Here is an 18140-nt window from a genome sequence, read left to right as displayed (position 1 = left end):
TATTTTAAATAATAGGTCGGGACATGATATCCTCGTTAAAAATCCATAATTTCTTCATCCGACGTCCGTTTTCGTCAGACTTTTTATTGTTATACTCCTATTGTCGGGCTCTCCAACTTTTGTTTAGGTTGTGTCGGCTAAAGATCGCTCGATCTATTTCGAGTTTTTAGCTGTCTACTGCTAGGTTAGAAACTTCGAAAAATCATAACTTCCTCATACGAAGTCAGATTTGGACATTTTTTTATGCATGATCACGGTTTAACGTAATCTACGACTTTCATTTAGATACCTAAGGCTAAAAATTATTGTATCAAAATTTTGTGTTTTACGTCTATCAACGTTGTCGGTTTTTGCCGCGGATCTTAGATTGGTCATAACTTCTTCGTTATAACTCAGATTTTAGTGTTGTTTATATGTACGAAAACCTTGATACGATTCCTACCACTTTATTTAACCCAAATACGATTTTAGGAAAGTTAAATTTTGGCTTAAATTTGACTGGTGTTTCGTTATATTGACTCAAAATGTCGGGTTGTCACACTGACGGATTCCCCGTCCTTCATCATGGTTGTTATCATGGAGCAGATGATTTCATACCTCTGTTGTCGTGCACTTTGATGGTATCTTTCCATCAAATCTTGGAGCATTTCAAAAGGGTAGAAGTCCTCATAGGACTTTTGGAGTTCCGCTGTCATCGTGGCCATCATGATGCATGCCACTTTGGTAGCATCCATATCATGTTCCTGAAAGTCAGCGATCTCCTGGGGAGTTGCAGTGGTCTCATCAATCTCCTTAAGCTCCTTGTCGAGGACATATTCTTTGTCCTCGTAGCGGGTAATCATCTTGATGTTTCTGATCCACTCATTGAAGTTGGATCCATCAAAAGTGACTTTCCCACACAAGTTCATAAGCGAAAGGAGCCATTAGGATTAGAGCCAGAAGCAGCATTGTTTGAAGACATCTGAAGGAAGAGGACAAGATTAGTTTAGATATTAAGAGAGTCCTTAATAAAACACCCAAATGTAATATTAAGGCTAGGATCCAATCACAATATATTATAACTTAGAAGAGGTATGTCGTAATCCAAGTTATAACATATTTGAAAGGTAGGTGAATGACGATCCACCAATTTCCACCACGAAAACCGAAATATTAAATATTAGGTTTTTGATTGGTTCTTAGAAATTCCTAGATTCTTTTGAGATTCAATGAACTTTTCAAAGGCATGTTTCAATCTCGAGTGTGCCCTCCAAGTTTTGTGACTGGGATACCGAGGATCACAAAACGAGGTGTGAAGTAACCATGCAAATCACTTGGTACCCTTAAAGTTTATCACTCAATCGATGTGTCGGTAAACCACACATGCTCCACCGATACTATGATAAACCTTAAGTCACCCTTTACCTACCTTGTTAGTCCAAGTTAGTGTGTCGGTTAACCACACACGCTCCACCAACGACTTAAACAAAGTGTAAAGTGTAATTTCACGGATTAGCATCTTATTCACATTTTTCCTAAGTAACTAAGATTGGGAATTTTGTAAAAGCATTTAGTTACTTTATAATATTCATCATAATTTTAATGAGAACTTATAAGTCCTTGTCCTACCCGTTCGGCTAACGGCACTCCACCAGTCAAGCAAGCGGTGGGTGAGAGTGGAAACCCATTAAGTTGCCATTTTATAGGCAACAACCTTATACCCACCTTGTAGACCGGCTTCGTGAATGAGGCGTACTAGCGGTATGACGACTTTGATCTTATATATATATATATATATATATATATATATATATATATATATATATATATATATATATATATAATTATTAACTTATAATATTATAAGTATAAGGGTAGAATTTTAACTTTTAAAATTCTAAGGGTTGGAACTAAAGTTTTAACATGACTTTACTTGTTCCAAAACTTGAGGGCAAGTTTTGTAAACTTTTAAAACTTTTAAAACTTTTCTAGTCCATTTCCAGCAACTAAAGTCGAAAATCTGCATTCTGAGGCTCCTACTCGCCGAGCGCACGAACCTACTCGACGAGTAGGATGAAGATACACATGAACTCGGCGAGTCCCCCCATGGACTCGGCGGGTTCATCAGGCTGATTGCACAAAATCGACTTTTTTTCAACAATTTAGCACAAATAACAAACAAACAAGCCTAGGCTTTGATACCACTGATGGGTTTTGAGCATTCTAACACTTCCTAAGTGTACATGCAACCCTAATAACCTTGGATCTATGTTTGTCTAATTATCATGTAAAGTTGAATTCCAAGGTTATATTCCTATCTAGCATACATGGGGAACAATTTTTAACTTGAATGAAAGATAGAATAACTTACCTTGTTGTTGCTTATGCTCCTTGAAACCTTGTGAGCCTAGCACCCTAAGTGTGATGCCTCAAATTCTTCACACAACACCAAATGCTCTTGGAAAGACTTTTGAGAGAACACACACTTCTTAAAATCGGCCTAGCCCTCTTGTTTCATATGTGTAGCCAATTTTGGTGAAGAATGGGTTTCTTATATAGCGTTGACACATCCAGGGTTACACCATATAAACCCTAATGTGTCATGACTCTTCATTTCCATGACCCATGGGTTTGTAACTCCCATGGAGCATCCATGGAGCATCCTATGGGAGAAACCCAACTTGATAATCCATGGAGCCTCTTAGCCCACTATACAAGATATGGATGATTTACATAATCAACCCATATATTTAATTAGTTATCTTTTGATCACTTAATTAATTCTAAATTAATTCTTGATCAAACTAATTAAATAATATTATTAATATATTAGAACTTATAATATATTAATAATCTCCAAGTGTTATTTCTCATTTAGTCTATCCAATTGCATGGTGCCATGCAACCCAAATGGACCATGTCGGGTCGGGTCAAGTACTTATCAGAAATAGTTATGGACTTAGACACCTTATCCAACACAGCCTCCCCGGAATGCTCCTCTGGTGTTGACCTGACTGGACCGCCTTACCATGCCTCCAGTCTAACCGGACCATCCTGGTCCGCCAAACCTATGCCCCAACTCTACTTTTCTCCTGAGCCTTTCGTGCCTACGACTCTCCATCGGTCCGCACCCGGTATCTTGGCCTACTGCATATAGAGGACCGCCTATCACTCCACAATATCCACTTGTAGAACAAGTTGATACACCATAACATATATATACTCGGAACCTGATCTTATGACCAACTAAACCCATGCAATGATCTACCACGCATACGGAGTCTTAAACATGATGGGACCACCTCACCAGGCCTTTCGTCTATTTGGACCACTCTTTGATCTTCCAGCATATCCGTACCGTCCTCCGAGCCTTCGGCCTGACTGGTACGCCCCATCGGCCTTCAGTCTATCCGGACCGCTCTAAGCTGTTAAGCATCACCCTGGGCCACCCCTTCTCGATGACCCTCCCCATGTAGACTGTTCTCACCCACTTGGGGTTCCGAACTTCGGATCCATTCCACGGACCGTAACGTTGGCCTATCCCTAGGCCTTATGTCGATCGTCCACCCACTCGAACAGCCGTGACCTGATCCCTGACCTGCGTACCTACCACACGTGCAAGTAACCCGCATACCTGTTGAAAGTACTATCTAACCCCTGGCAGCTAACAGAACCCTCAATGATCGCTGCCTCATTTGAGAATTTCCAATTCTCCCCTACTTGGGACACTAGCTACTACCTGCTGATGGTGAAACCGCCACAACTTATCCGTCTGTATTGGGTATTATCATCCTTATCCATGGATCAATTTAACCCTAGAGTGAGCATCCTCCGAAGAACAACCCTTCTATCATGGTGCAACCAAACTTCAAAAGAAACCCGAGTCTCAACTGAACACTTCGGCATCTCCGCTTCACAGCTACTAGCCTTGGAATAGAGATCCTATATCCTAACTGCTGATCACCAGCATCCTTGGATACTAATCGACTATAACCCCTCGATACTATATTCCTCAAATTCTCCTATGTTGGTATGACATATGCATAAAGGGATGGAAGAGAATTCACAGTATCATCATGATCAATAAGATAAAAGATAGAAACATACCAGCAGCCGCATCTGGCGTTGTCCCGGTCTCCACTGCTATAAGCTAGAAGGCACGTCCCTGAGCCCTCAGAGGCTCTGCTCCATCCTGACCCTCACCAGTAATCCTCAATGTAGCCGGTGCTAGAGCCTGCACCGGTCTTGCAACTAGTTGTGGACAGTTGGTCCTCACATGACCAACCTTATGGCAATGATAACAAATCCTCATGTCCTGAACCGGGGCCAACTGGCGACAATCCCTCACATAGTGCCCCTCCTTCCCGCATTTGCGAAATGCCCCGCCGGAATTACAAGCTCCGGTATGATCCTTCCTACACTTCTGACAAGTGTGGCCGCCCTATCCTCCAACCCTAGATTCCACGGTCTTGGACCGCTTTGGCGCCGGCTACGACTGCATCGAGGCCTGCCTCTGCTCTCGCAATTACAACTCAATCTCAAGATCATGTCGCCTGGCGGCCTCCTGAAACTCCAGCAAGGTATCACATATTTGTGTGGACACGAACTACCTAATTTCCATCTTGAGCATACTCAGATACCGGGTCATCTGAGCCTGCTCCGAAGCAAACTCGGGGAAAAACATCGCCCTCTCAGTAAACATGCGAGTGATCTCCGTGACTGAATCTGCATCATGACGCAGATCCAAGAACTCTTGTGCTAGCCTCTCCCGCTCAACACGCGAGACGCAACGGGTACGGAACATATCCCGAAATCGATCCCAAATAATTGTACCACGCTACTCATCCGAATATGATCCAGTAATCAACCTCCACCAATCCTTTGCTCCGGACCTCGGCAGGTTCAGAGCACACCTAACCTTCTGGTCAGCAGGACAAGAACATGTGAAGAAACATCCCTCCACGTCAGATAGCCACCTCTTGGCCACGATCAGATCCTGGGTACCATCAAATTTTGGGGGCTTCATGTTATCGAAATCTCGGTACTGAAAAACTTGACCAGCTCCCAACCCTGCCGCCGATACTGCTGTTGTGGCTGCCAGGGTAGCCGCCTCAGTATGGGCTGCATAACGATCATCGAAATACTCTTGATAGACCCAAACATCTCTGGAAACTGAGCCCGGAACATAGCAGCAACCTTATCATGCAGGATCTCCTGGATCCTGGCATCCTTCTCGTCTGGCCTCATCTGGCCGATAGTCTCGTGCGCTGTCAGTGCCTCCTGAACGCCCTCTCCTGATCCAGATCCAGTCACGAATCGCCGTGTAACCACCATGCTGAAAACATGCCGAAAAGCATCAGATACTCCTCAAACAATCCGGGAACAAACTCACAACCAAAAACCCTAGGGGTTGTGACTTCCTTGCTATGCGTATGGGTCCTGTGCTTTTAGTAGTACGAGCCCATACTACCTTCCACACCTACCCATATTTGTTTCAAGTATCACCACAACACCCTAACAATATTCAAGCATAACGAGCGCTCAATCCTCACTCCTAGAGGAATACTAAATATCACATAACTGGCCTCCGAGCCTCTCAGTACCCACCTATCCATGAAACTTCCACTAACCCTGCAGCACTAGTGTATGCTAGTCATACATAATGTTGGACCATATATGCTTTCGAATATCCAATCCTACCCTAAGCTCCCAATCATACAAGAACATAACATCAGGACAAATCAAACATTCTTAGGCTATAAGATCTTAATTATGTATAACCATGATGCATACACAAGTAACTACAGTAATGATGTCAATTTCATATAAGGAAAACCCCTATGCTAGCAGGCACTATACAATCAGGCAATTCTTATCATGTAATTCCTAAAGATTCCTAGCCTAGTACTAGCATGTTGTTCTAACATATCACATAATCAAATACATGTATGGTATTTTTGAGGTCTACTTACTGGCTCTGGCTGATCGTACACTTGCATCCTCATTTACTTATTTTGAAAACCATTTTAGAAATCATTTTGAAAATCTTTTCTTGATTTGAGACTGGATTCACATGAATGTTCCTCCAATTCACTCAAACCAAGGCTATGCTACCAACTTGTAACACCCATAACATTCATACCAAATTTAAACTTTCAAAAACATTTAAAATACCAATAGTTATTACAAAAAGGTTTCCAAAATAGTTTCATATCAGAGTTCCCAGAAATCATAATCATAAATCGAGGAAAGTGTATGGTCACGCCTTCGCCTTCCCGCGGTCATCCGCCGAACCTGAAACAATAATCGATAAATGTAAGCTCGAAGGCTTAGTGAGTTACTCCCAAAAATACCAACCTCAAATAACCATAACACATCATACAAAAAATATAGAACAACCGTGAATCTCGAGTCTACAGAGTGACTGGTCCACCCGAATCGGGCCTTCAGTCCACCTAGTCCACTCTCTGAGCCTCGGCACGTCTGGACCGCCCTCTCGGGGCCTTCAGCCTATCCGGACCGCTCGCCGAGCCTTCAGCCTGACTATATACCCTTCTGTGTCTACAGTCTACCCGGTCTGCCCTGGGTATGTTGGCTTACAACACGAAGCAGGACGCGCCTCAACCCAACCCCCATACCAATCAATCATGTGCACATAACAGATAATCACATAACAGTCCATATATAAGCAAACTGGTCTAACAGATCATATAGCATAACAACATCCTAACCAGGATACCGACCTAAACCAAGTCACTAAACATAGCATCATCCTGTATACCAGGATACCGACCTAACCAGGTCACTAAACATCATACTGTCCTGTTATGAGGATGAAAATGTAAAAGATCAATAAACATATCAAGCAATACTAGTATACAATCCGAGAAAGGGCCGGCATTGGGAGCTTAGTGAGGATAACTCACCTCGAAATGCCGATCTGAACCGAAAAAGCAGATTCCTGAACCACCGCCTCACCGACAATCCCGAACTATCCAAAATAGCGAAAAAGAAGTCAATAAACGGGAATATAATTCTTAACCACGAATCCCACATATTACAATAGTCCAATTTGCCTTTCCTCTAATTTGGGCCAAGGCCCAACACCGAATCCATTTTCCTCAAGTTTATATGACAAGGCTAATCATTGGCCCAACTTTCCAAATTGGGCCCAACCACCTAATTGGGCCTAAATCCAAGGTCCATTACCAAGACTTGGCCCAAAACACCATATCCATAAAATCCAGCAAAGATCCAAGCCCAACTAATCCTTAAACGGCCCAATACTCGAAGCCCAAATAACATAAGCCCAACAGAGGAAGTATGCCGAGCGTACTCCTCTGCTACGTGGGGCGTACTCGACTCATGTTGACTGGAAAACGGGGCTGATGACCATGTACGCTGGGTGTACAGCTTCCTACGCGGGGTGTACACGAGTTTCACAAAAATCCTCATAAGAGCTTAATGTCTTAAGCTCTTAAGCACAAACTTCATATCCATCGACCAAATATGCATAGGACTCATAAAGCCTCGAACTTTATCACTTTGGACGTCCAGAAAGTTCTTAATCCATTAAGACCTTTCTACTACTTGCATGGGACCTCATAAGCCATTGGGACCTCATTTTTATCACTCAACACCCCATCAAGAGTCTAAAAGGACCGATCATTTCGTCCAAAACACAACATACATCATCTTGGAACTTTTTGGGACAAGAAATGGTTCCAAAATGCTAAAATAGCTAGATCTATATGATATATAAGCATAAAGTTTGAAGCTCTTTACCTTCTGGAGCTTCAAGGACACAAACCAACTTCAGATCTACAAGCCAATCTTCTTCTCCAACTTCTTGGTGCAACGTCTTTACCTCCAAGAGCTCAAAATACCCACCAACTCACACTCTCACACAAGAACTAGGGTTTGGGACGTTTCTGAAGGATGGAGGCTAAGAGTGATGAGAGAAAATGAACCATAAGGATGTTTATATAACTCTCAAACCGGGACATTAGGGTTTCTATCTTTTATGAGTACGCCCAACGTACTCAAGATTACGCCCAGCCTACTAGGGCACGCCCTAGTACGCGCAGCGTATCCTTATGTACGCGCGGCGTACTCCTCCTCGTCCCAAATTTGCAAACTAGCCCTTAGGCTCTTCATGACTTTATCCTTCCATTCCCAGGGACTACAAATGGCAAAACTTGGGATGGTACACTGACAATGTTTATTTTATAGTTAATAAGAATGACTTAAATATTTTTAACGAGTTATTAAGATATTAAATTTATTACGACAATATTGTTTATTGTATTTTTATTTTATGTATATAAGTGTTTAACCTATGTTATCTTATAAAAAATTAAATAATATGGTTTAAGAATATTAATTATTGTAACAACCAATTCCAGATAAGCACCATTTAAGAATTTTAGCTTTAATTCTCAAGTTTAAACCCTAATCACGACGTGAACACTGAGCTGTCACGACGTGAGCCCAGATGGACGAAACGCACATGGTTTTGATTCTCACGACGTGAGACCTTATAGGTCATGGCATGAGACGTGAATGCAAGGAAAACCCTAATTTTGGGGGTTTACTCCCTATTTAAAGGAAGTGAGGGCTAGGGTTAGCCCACCCTCAACATTCGTTACCTCTTTACACTCCCCTTTTGAAACCATAGCACCCATAGATGACCTTGAGCTCCTTTATGGTGATTTCTAGCAAAGAAGAAGAGAAAGAGCATCTAGTTGAACATTTTTTCATTCAAGTCTCACCATCATTCATCTACACACCTTCTACACCTTTTCGAGTTTCCAAGTTCATTGATTTTTGAGTTTATAAGCTTAGATCTAGGTTTTTATGCCTTATCTTTCATGTATAGAATGATATAGTGTTTGGAATCCATAAAGTTGCCAATTTTATGGATCTTCAGTGTCCCTTGGGTAATATAAGTGCTAAATCTGAAGTATGGTTGAGTTTTAAGACTCTTGCATGAGCTTCTAAGGTCATTTCTTTCTTTTGTGCCCTAGCTTGTGTTTAGGACATGCATGTCCGAAAAGACAAGATTTTTATGATGTTATGGAATAGATAACACATTCTGGAGGTGTTGGTTGCATATCTTAAGGGATTAAAAGCTTTGTTCATCAAATATGTCCGGATCTGCTCACGTCGTGAGCACTTGGGGTCGCAACATGAGAATTAAGGGTAACGATGGGTCGGTTTTAATCAAAAACAATAATGTCAGTTTTCAAATATTTAAAATCGAACCCAAAACCCAAATTGATGGGTCAGTTTCTAGGTTTTTAATTTTTCGGTTTCTTGAACTCAATTTTGGGTTTAAACCCAAACCCGTTGAAAACTTTGACTTTTTGAGAATTGATAAATTGGATTTTCATATATTGGAGATGCATACAGCCTTTGTTTCATTTTTTGTCCGATGTGGGACAAATTATGAGCAATGAAAGAATTGATAAATTGGTTTTTTAAGAGCTAAATAGGCCTTTCTTTAACTTTTGTTCGATGTGGGACAGATATGAGAAAGGAAACAAAAAGTTAAGAAACAACTTAGTACGAATTTAGGATAAGCGCTTGCTAAGAAAAATAAAATATTTAAAGGAGGGAGCCATGATTCGAACTTGGGCATCTCACTTTAAAGATTCGGCGTCAGAATTAGCTGGGCAACTTGAGACTTTTGTTTACATCTTATAGTTTATAGTAAACTACTTACATAAATTTGTACAGTTTTATATAATTTCATAATTTCGATTCGGTTTTGTTTTTTTCATTTTATGAAATTTTCGAAACCAAAATTTTCGGTTTTTGAAAAACTCAAACCAAAACCGATGGTTTCCTTTATGGATTCGGTTTTGTCGATGTTTGTCAGTTTTTCGATTTCTGGGTTTGGTTTTGCTTACCCATAGTGAGAATGATGGTTCTTGATTATTTTTTCTTATAAGGTCATGACGTGACGAATGGATGGGTGGCTTTTGATTAAGAAGTTTGACCTAGACTGTTGACCAAGTTTGACTTTAGGATAAATAGGGTATTTTGAACCGTATATTGAGGTTTGGTCACTGTATATTATATAGGTGACTAGTAGAGTCATTATTCGGAGCAACGATCAATTTAGCTATCTTTCAGATTGTGAGCTGAGTCTCCTCACTATGCCTATGGGTCGAAGACACCAAGGTTTGCCCATTTGTTGTGTTATGTACTTGATATAGGACTTATGTATGGTTAATTTTTATTTGAATATGTCGACATATTTAGATGGTCGGGTTGAGGTACTGCTCATGTGGTGGACCAACAAACCCGAATGGTTGGGTTGATACTCTATGTCAACAAACCCGGATGGTTGGGTTAAGAATTTGTGTCAACAAATCCGAGAAGATTGAGTTGAGGTCATGATCCAACAAACTCTACTTACATGCACTATAACTATATATATTCTAATGTGTTGGGTATTTTGGGAAACTCACTAAGCTTTGGCTTATAGTTTGATTGTTATGGTTTTAGGTACTTCAGATGATCGGGGAAAAGAAAATGCTTTATCGTATACATCCTCTACAGTTTGAATCCCATTTGATTTGAACACTCTAATTTGAATGATTGTATTTAACACTTATGGTTGTGATTTGGGTTTTTATATAAACAAGGGTTTTTATTTAAATTAAAAATGAAAAATTCTATCGTGAATTTTAGGATGTTACTAGTTGGTATCAGAGCCTTGGTTTGAGAGAATTGGATGAACATTCATGTGAATCCAGACTTAAACTAAGAATCCACAAAGGTTTTCAAATTATATTCAATTTTTTTCGAAAGTAACCAAGGAAGGATGAGATGTGTATGATTAGCCGGAGCAAGAAAGTATTCTCCAAGATACCCACATTGTTATTTGATGATAATGATTATTATAGAATTGCATGCTAGTTGTAGGCTATGGGTCTTTAGGAATTTCATAATAGAATTGCTTGATAGCCTAGGAGATTTTCTTATATGCTAGATGGGATTGACATCATTACTGTAATTGCTTAGTGTATGCACCACAATGGTAAATAACTATGATTTTATAGCCTAAGAATGTTAATTTAGCCTCATTTCCTGTTCCTTGTCTAGTTGCGGGCATATGGTAGAATCAAGTATTCAACTTTCTATGGAATCCAACGTTATGTATGATTAACATGCATAAGTAACTGCAGGGTTGATGGAAGTTCCATGAGTGAGTGCAGTTTATAGTAGGCCAACGTTAGGAATGTTTAGACACTATTAAGAAAATGTATAGGATTTATGCATATCCTAGATGTTGGGCCTTGCAATTAGGTGGTCCGTGACGACCACTTGATACGAATACGGATAGGTGTGGAAGGTAGTATGGGCCCATACTACTAAAAGCACAGGACCCGTACGTGTAGCAAGGATCTTTCCATAATGATTGTAATTTTATGATTTATGCCATTTTTGATGCATTTTGGCTTATTTTTTCAGTGTGGTTTACACAAAGGGTTCCGGATCAAGAGCAGGTGGCTCGACGAGACCAGGATTGATTGATGATGATGTTAGGGAGTTGATCTCCACTAAGGTGACTATGGCGGTTCAGGGTGCTATTCTGGAGGTTTTTGGGTCTATTAAGATTATGATGATTAAGTTGTTCGATGAATGATACGTCACCGTGATCGAGGCTGTTGCTGCCGCAGCCACTGTCGTTGTTGCTGCTGTAGGGTTTAAGGGGAGAGGGTCATTCTAGCACCAGGACTTCAGCAACATGAAGCCCCTGTAGTTTGTCAGGGTCAAGGACCCAATCATTGCTATATGGTGGATAACAAATGTAGAGGGTTGTTTCTTCACTTGTGAATGACTAGAGGACCAGAAGGTTAGGTGCACCATAAATCTTCTTCATTTGGGGGCAAAGGACTGGTGGAGGCTGGCGACCGTTGCTTATTCTCCTACGGAGAAAGCTGCAGTGACTTGGGAGCAGTTTACCGAGATGTTCTGTACCGAGTATGTTCCGCTGGTAGAGAGGGAGATGTTAGCCCAGGAGTATCTGTCGTTGACATAGTCGACAGAGTTCATGATGGAGATCACCAAGACGTTTATAGAGAGAGCTCTTTTCTGCCTAGAGTATGCTGCTTCAAAGCAGGTTTAGATGTCCCGTTACTTGAGCATGCTTAAGACGGAGATCAGGGAGTTTGTGTCTACCCAGTGGTACAGTTCTCTTTTCGAGATGCAGTCCTTTGTTCGGAAGTGGGAGATCGAGATCGAGATTCAGACTAAAGAGGGGAGGCAAACCCCGATTCAGACACGGCCAGGAGCGAAGCGGTTCAAACCCACAGACTCTTTATCTAGAGGACAGATGAGCTGCATTTGTGGCAAGTGCGGGAAGGTACACGAGGGTGTCTATCGATCAGTGATTGGGTGCCATAATTATGGTAAGCAGTGCCATTTTACAGGGAGTGTCGCCAGCGTCAGCAGCAGGACCCATTGTCAAGAGTTCACATCTGTTATCATTGTGATTAGTTGGGCCATGTGAAGGCCCAATGTCCTCTACTTTCTTCCAGTCCCGTGCAGGCACCAGCCCTATCGACCCTGCAAATCATAGATGGACGCTATGGGAGAGTTCAGGCCCTGAAGGCCAAGGGTCGCGCTTTTTAGCTCACCGAAAAGGAGGACAGGGCGGCACCTGCGTCATTACTGGTATGTATTCATTTTTATTTTCTGTTAAACTATTTTTATGTATTCTTATTATGGTAAATTGATAGGTACCTTCTTATTGAATTATTTGCCTGCTCTTGTACTTTTTAACTCAAGTGTGAGTCAATCCTTTGTATCTCAATCTTTCAGTAGGATTTTTGATATGACTCTTGGAGAGTTGGAGTGTCCATTGTGATTTTCCATCGCCAATGAGCATGGCTTTTCTACATCAAGCATTTTTAGGGATTATACCTTGGAGATATTCGGGATGTCTTACCCGATTGATTTCATCTCTATCCCTATAGAGGATGTGTGTGTTATAGTAGGGATGGATTAGTTGAGCAAATTTGGGGCCATGATTGACTGTAAGGGACAGAGGGTGGTAGTTCAAACCCCAAGAGGGGGAGAACTGACTATTTATGGTGGTAGTACTAAGGTTGGATCAGCTTCTTGTTTAGGGCCATGATTGACTGTAAGGGCCACGATTGTCTTACAGTTGCCCGAGTGCTGAACACTTCAAAGATGTTGAAGGTCAAGATGTGCTTCTCTTTATTGAAAACATTATCTGTTTCATACAAGTAAGTGAGAAAAAACATTTCTTTCTTGATGAATGTCAAACATTGACTAATGAATGTTTGAGTTTATATACCAACAGGCTAACTCTGAGGTGTCTACTTTACTTGGGCGTATTCCATCTGTTGTGGGTTATCAACCAACATTGGAAACCGATATTGGAGGGATTCAATAACGTATCACAACAACCAAAAAGGGTTCCACATATGTCCAAGCCATTTATGTCCCTGCTGATGATTTGACCAATCCTGACCGTGCCACAACCTTTGCTCATATGGATGCCACCACTATGTTATCCAGATAGGTGAGTAAATATATAATTTTTTCTTTATGTGATTGTATATATTAATTTATGTGATCATAATGGTCCAGGTGTGCCTTCATCTCGTGAGGAAAAAGTCAGCAATATGTATCATCCCTTAATTTGTTATTATATTTTGTATTTCATTCAGTAGGTAGCGACTAGTTTTAGGGAGGAACCCTAAAACTGATAAGGGTGCTACTTTGGTTGATGTTGTGCGAATGGTGACTCAATGAAGAAGCGAAGCACAAAAGCTAAAAGACTCGAATTCAAATCTCTAGGAGAAAATTAAAGAGCTTAAGGTATTGATCCAATCTAATTCGGTTGTGCCATGTGTCTTTTCCGTTTTCTAGTTTTTCTTCAAGTTGATAATAATGTATTTATATGACATTGTGTAGTCTGAAAAGAATGAACTACATGACAAAAATCAGAGACTAAATCTTGAAAAAGTGAAGCTTGAACAACAAGTGAACACAATCAACACCCAACCGAGGTTTATGGGTGTGCCAGCTGGCATCCCTGTTGGATACCCTCCTCCTCCTCCTCCTCAAGTCCAATAATTTTTGCCATAAGAAATGGGTTTTACATAGGTAAGTTTATCCAAGAATCATATTTTTCATTTTTGTGGGTGTAAAGTTACCTTTCTAACCCTTGTGCTTTACACTTCATATCAAAACTACCTTCATAGTTGGATAAATCATCAAAAAGAATGCCATGTACTTGCAAAACATGAACATCTGTAACCATTGTACTTAATTTTACTTTTATATAAAGTGTGAAACTTGATGTTATAAATGTAATTAATAATAATAATTTACTTGTTTTTGTTATTATTTTTAGGGATATGAAATCAAATAATCTGTTGATAGGACCTCGTGGACAACTAAAACTTGTAGATTTTGGTTTGGCATGTATATTTGGTAGTCCTGACAGAAGGTTCACCCACCATGTATCGTTTTTTCATTCAATTTCATAAAAATACTAAATGAAAAAAAAACATTTTTTAAAAAATAATTTCTGATAGCATGCTTCACATATCTAGTAAGATATTGTTTCTTTTTTACTTAATGAATACAAGACTTAACTTTTTAGTTTTTCCAAATTACCCCTTGGTTCTTTTTATTCTAGTTCTCTAACTGTGCCTTGTTTTTCAAATATTTTCTAGAAGTCATTTATCCAAATGAAACTTAATCTAAAAAAAGGAAACAAGACCAAATTCGGTTTGTATTTTATATTGGAAACTTGAATCATATTCTTCTTTCTTACATAAATTCTATTGAAAATAGGTATGCAAGTTTATGGGGGTTTCGAAGTTATCCTTTTGTCTAGAGTATGGCTCCAAGCTAAATTTTAATATTTTATATAGGTATGGGTTGTATTGAATTGCTTCAATGACAATTGGTAAAAGGTATTTTACTATTTCACTCTTTCATATTAACTTTTATAATCTACATATGTATTAAATTTTAATATTTTATACAAGTATGGGCTGTATTGAAGCCTGGATTCTTGCAAAAGGTATTTTACTACATGTGTATTAAATTTTAATATTTTATAACATAGATTGATGATGCTTGAAGCCTTTCTGAATACTAATGTGTTGATGATGAAAACACGTATCATGTGGAAATAGAAGCATAACAATAACAAGTAGAAACAAGAAGGTGTCCCTTAATAGCAATGTAGTATTATGTTATATAGTTAGGGAAAATCTTTTAATAACAATGTACAATCAGATCCCATTAATACCAATGTATTACAATTTTTTGACATGATGTTATTGGATGAAATTGATTGTTTTGGTATATATATTTGTTTCCAAATTTTTGTATTATGTGTAAACAAGTACCGTAAAGACGCGTCGTAAATGTATATCGTAAATGGTTGCTGAAGTTTATGACACGCAAATGTGTGTCATCTTCATTTATGATATGGGATTTAATGATACGCAATGCGTGTCCTAAACGCGCATTGTAAAGTTACGACACGCAAATGTGTCATCTTCCTTTATGACAGGGCCTTCCTTGACACACAATGTGTGTCGTGAATGCGCGTCGTAAATGTGTGTCATAATTGCGCATCGTAAATGCGTGTCCTAAATAGACGACGCGTAAAAGCGTGCTGTCTTTCGTTATGATAGGGCCTTCCTTGACACACAATTGCGTGTCGTCTGAGCATTTTACGACACACATTACATGTCGTAAAAGGTTGTTTTTGTAGTAGTGAGCCTATTTTCGGTAGTTCAGGTGTGAGGTTACTTGTCGTTAGTATCAGGTGAGTCTCCTCACTTATTCTCACCTATGTGGTATGTAACATACATGTTTTGAAATCGTGTTTTGTAATGAATAAAATTGTGAAATACTATGTGAAATTGAGTTTTGAGTTCTAACAGATAGTTTTTACTAGAAATGAAGAAAAACTATGTTTAGAATCACTCAGAAAATATTGAAAGTCTTATGAGATTCCAATTAAAAGTCAAATAGTGAAATTTAGCGAAAATATAAAACTTGAAATAAGTAGAATTTTATTATTGAAAGTTGTAAATAATCTCGTTAGAAACTTGTAGGCAAAAACCTCATCGAAATCCGAGTTATAACGAAGAAGTTATGACGAATCGAAGATTCGTCACAAAACCGACACAGCGCCGAAAGATGTAAAAATTGAGTTTTTGATAAACTACTTTTTATCCTTAGTGATCTAAATGAAAGTCGTAGTATTCGTTAAACCGAGAAGTTTGATAAAAAGAACGCCAAAATCTGACTTCGTATGAGGAAGTTATGATTTTTACAAGTTTCAGCTTAGCAGTAGACCGCTAAAACTTTGGAGACATTATCTTTTTGGTATGAAATGCCAATTGTTTACCAACCACAAGAGTCTCAAGTATATATTCAGTCAGCAAACTCTGAATATGAGACAGCAACGAGCCATGGAGCTGATCAAAGACTATGACTGCAAAATCTTGTACCATCCTGGAAAGGCTAATGTGGTTGCAGATGCACTTAGCAGGAAGGTTTATCGTAATAGTATGTGCTATACTATTACTCACACTACGGTGAAGTTCACTATTCTTGATGAACTAGAGAAGTGGCAAGTTGAGGCCTTAAGGCCAGAAAATGTGAAGAAGGAGGGGATGGTACATTATGCTGATGTTTTACTTGATGATCCACGAGGATTAAAAGTATTTAAGAATCGGCTATGGATTCCAAAGATTGGTGGATTAAGACAGAAGATTTTAGATGAAGCTCATAAGTCTAAGTTGTCAATACATTTTGGTACAAGTAAAATGTACTATGATGTAAGAGTTGATTATTGGTGGCCTGGATTAAAGAGAGACATTGGACGATATGTGCAGGAATGCTTAGTATGCTTACAAGTTAAAATAGAGCACCAAAAACCATACAGAACCCCAAAAAGTCATAGTGTTCCTGTATGGAAATGGGAAGAGATGTCCATGGATTTTATTACCAAATTGCCAAAGACTGCTAGACAACATGATAGCATTTGGGTAATCGTCGACCGCCTGACTAAGTGTGCACATTTTCTCGCCATGCGTGAAACGGCTCCAATGGAGAAATACGCACAAGTATACTTAGATGAAATTGTTGCAAGACATGGTGTGCCACTAAAGATCATTTCCGATCGCGATACTCGTTTCACTTCTCATTTTTGGGCGAGTATGCAATGTGAATTGGGATCTCGAGTTGCCCTCAGCACCGCTTATCATCCCCAGACAGACGGTCAGACAAAGAGAACAATCCAAACAGTAGAAGATATGATTCGTGCATGTGTCTTGGAGTTCGGTGGTAACTGGGATAAATACTTGCCTCTTGTCGAATTTTCATATAATAACAGTTACCACGATTCAATCAAAATGCCACCATATGAAGCATTATATGGTCGCAAAAGCCGTACACCATTATGTTGGCGTGATGTAGGACAGAAGATCCTTGGAGGCCCTGAAATGATTCAAGACACCACCGACAAGATTCAAATCGTACGAGAAAGAATGAAAGCGGCCCAGGATCGACAAAAGTCCTATACAGAAAAGAAAAGACGACCCATAGAATTCCAAGTGGGTGATTTCGTGATGCTGAAGGTATCCCTATGGAAAGGCCTTATGAGATTTGGGAAGAAAGGAAAGTTGAGTCCTAGATTTGTTGGACCTTTCAAAATCATCCAGAGAATTGGAAAGCAAGCATACCGCTTAGAATTTCCTGAAGATTTGGCAGGTATTCATGATGTGTTTCATGTGAGTTATCTGCGCAAATACTTGAGCATCTACGATGAGACAGTTCCGTTATCCGAGGTGAAATTGGATAATAAGTTAAGATATGTCGAAGAGCCTGAAGAGATCGTGAATGAAAGAACAACTAAGCTACGTAATAAAGAAGTAGAATTGGTGCTTGTCAAGTGGAAACACCATCGAGGCCCAAATTATACTTGGGAAAATAAGAATGAGATAAGAGCGAAATATCCCCCATTTATTTTGATCAATGTAATTTCTGGGACGAAATCCTCAAAAGGAGGAGGTATTTGTAACATACATGTTTTGAAATTGTGTTTTGTAATGAATAAAATTGTGAAATACTACGTGAAATTGAGT

Source organism: Lactuca serriola, chromosome 4, assembly GCF_051521515.1.
Source record: "Lactuca serriola cultivar US96UC23 chromosome 4, Lser_US96UC23_V15, whole genome shotgun sequence".
Classification (NCBI taxonomy): Eukaryota; Viridiplantae; Streptophyta; class Magnoliopsida; order Asterales; family Asteraceae; genus Lactuca; species Lactuca serriola.
This window is presented reverse-complemented; position numbering follows the sequence as displayed.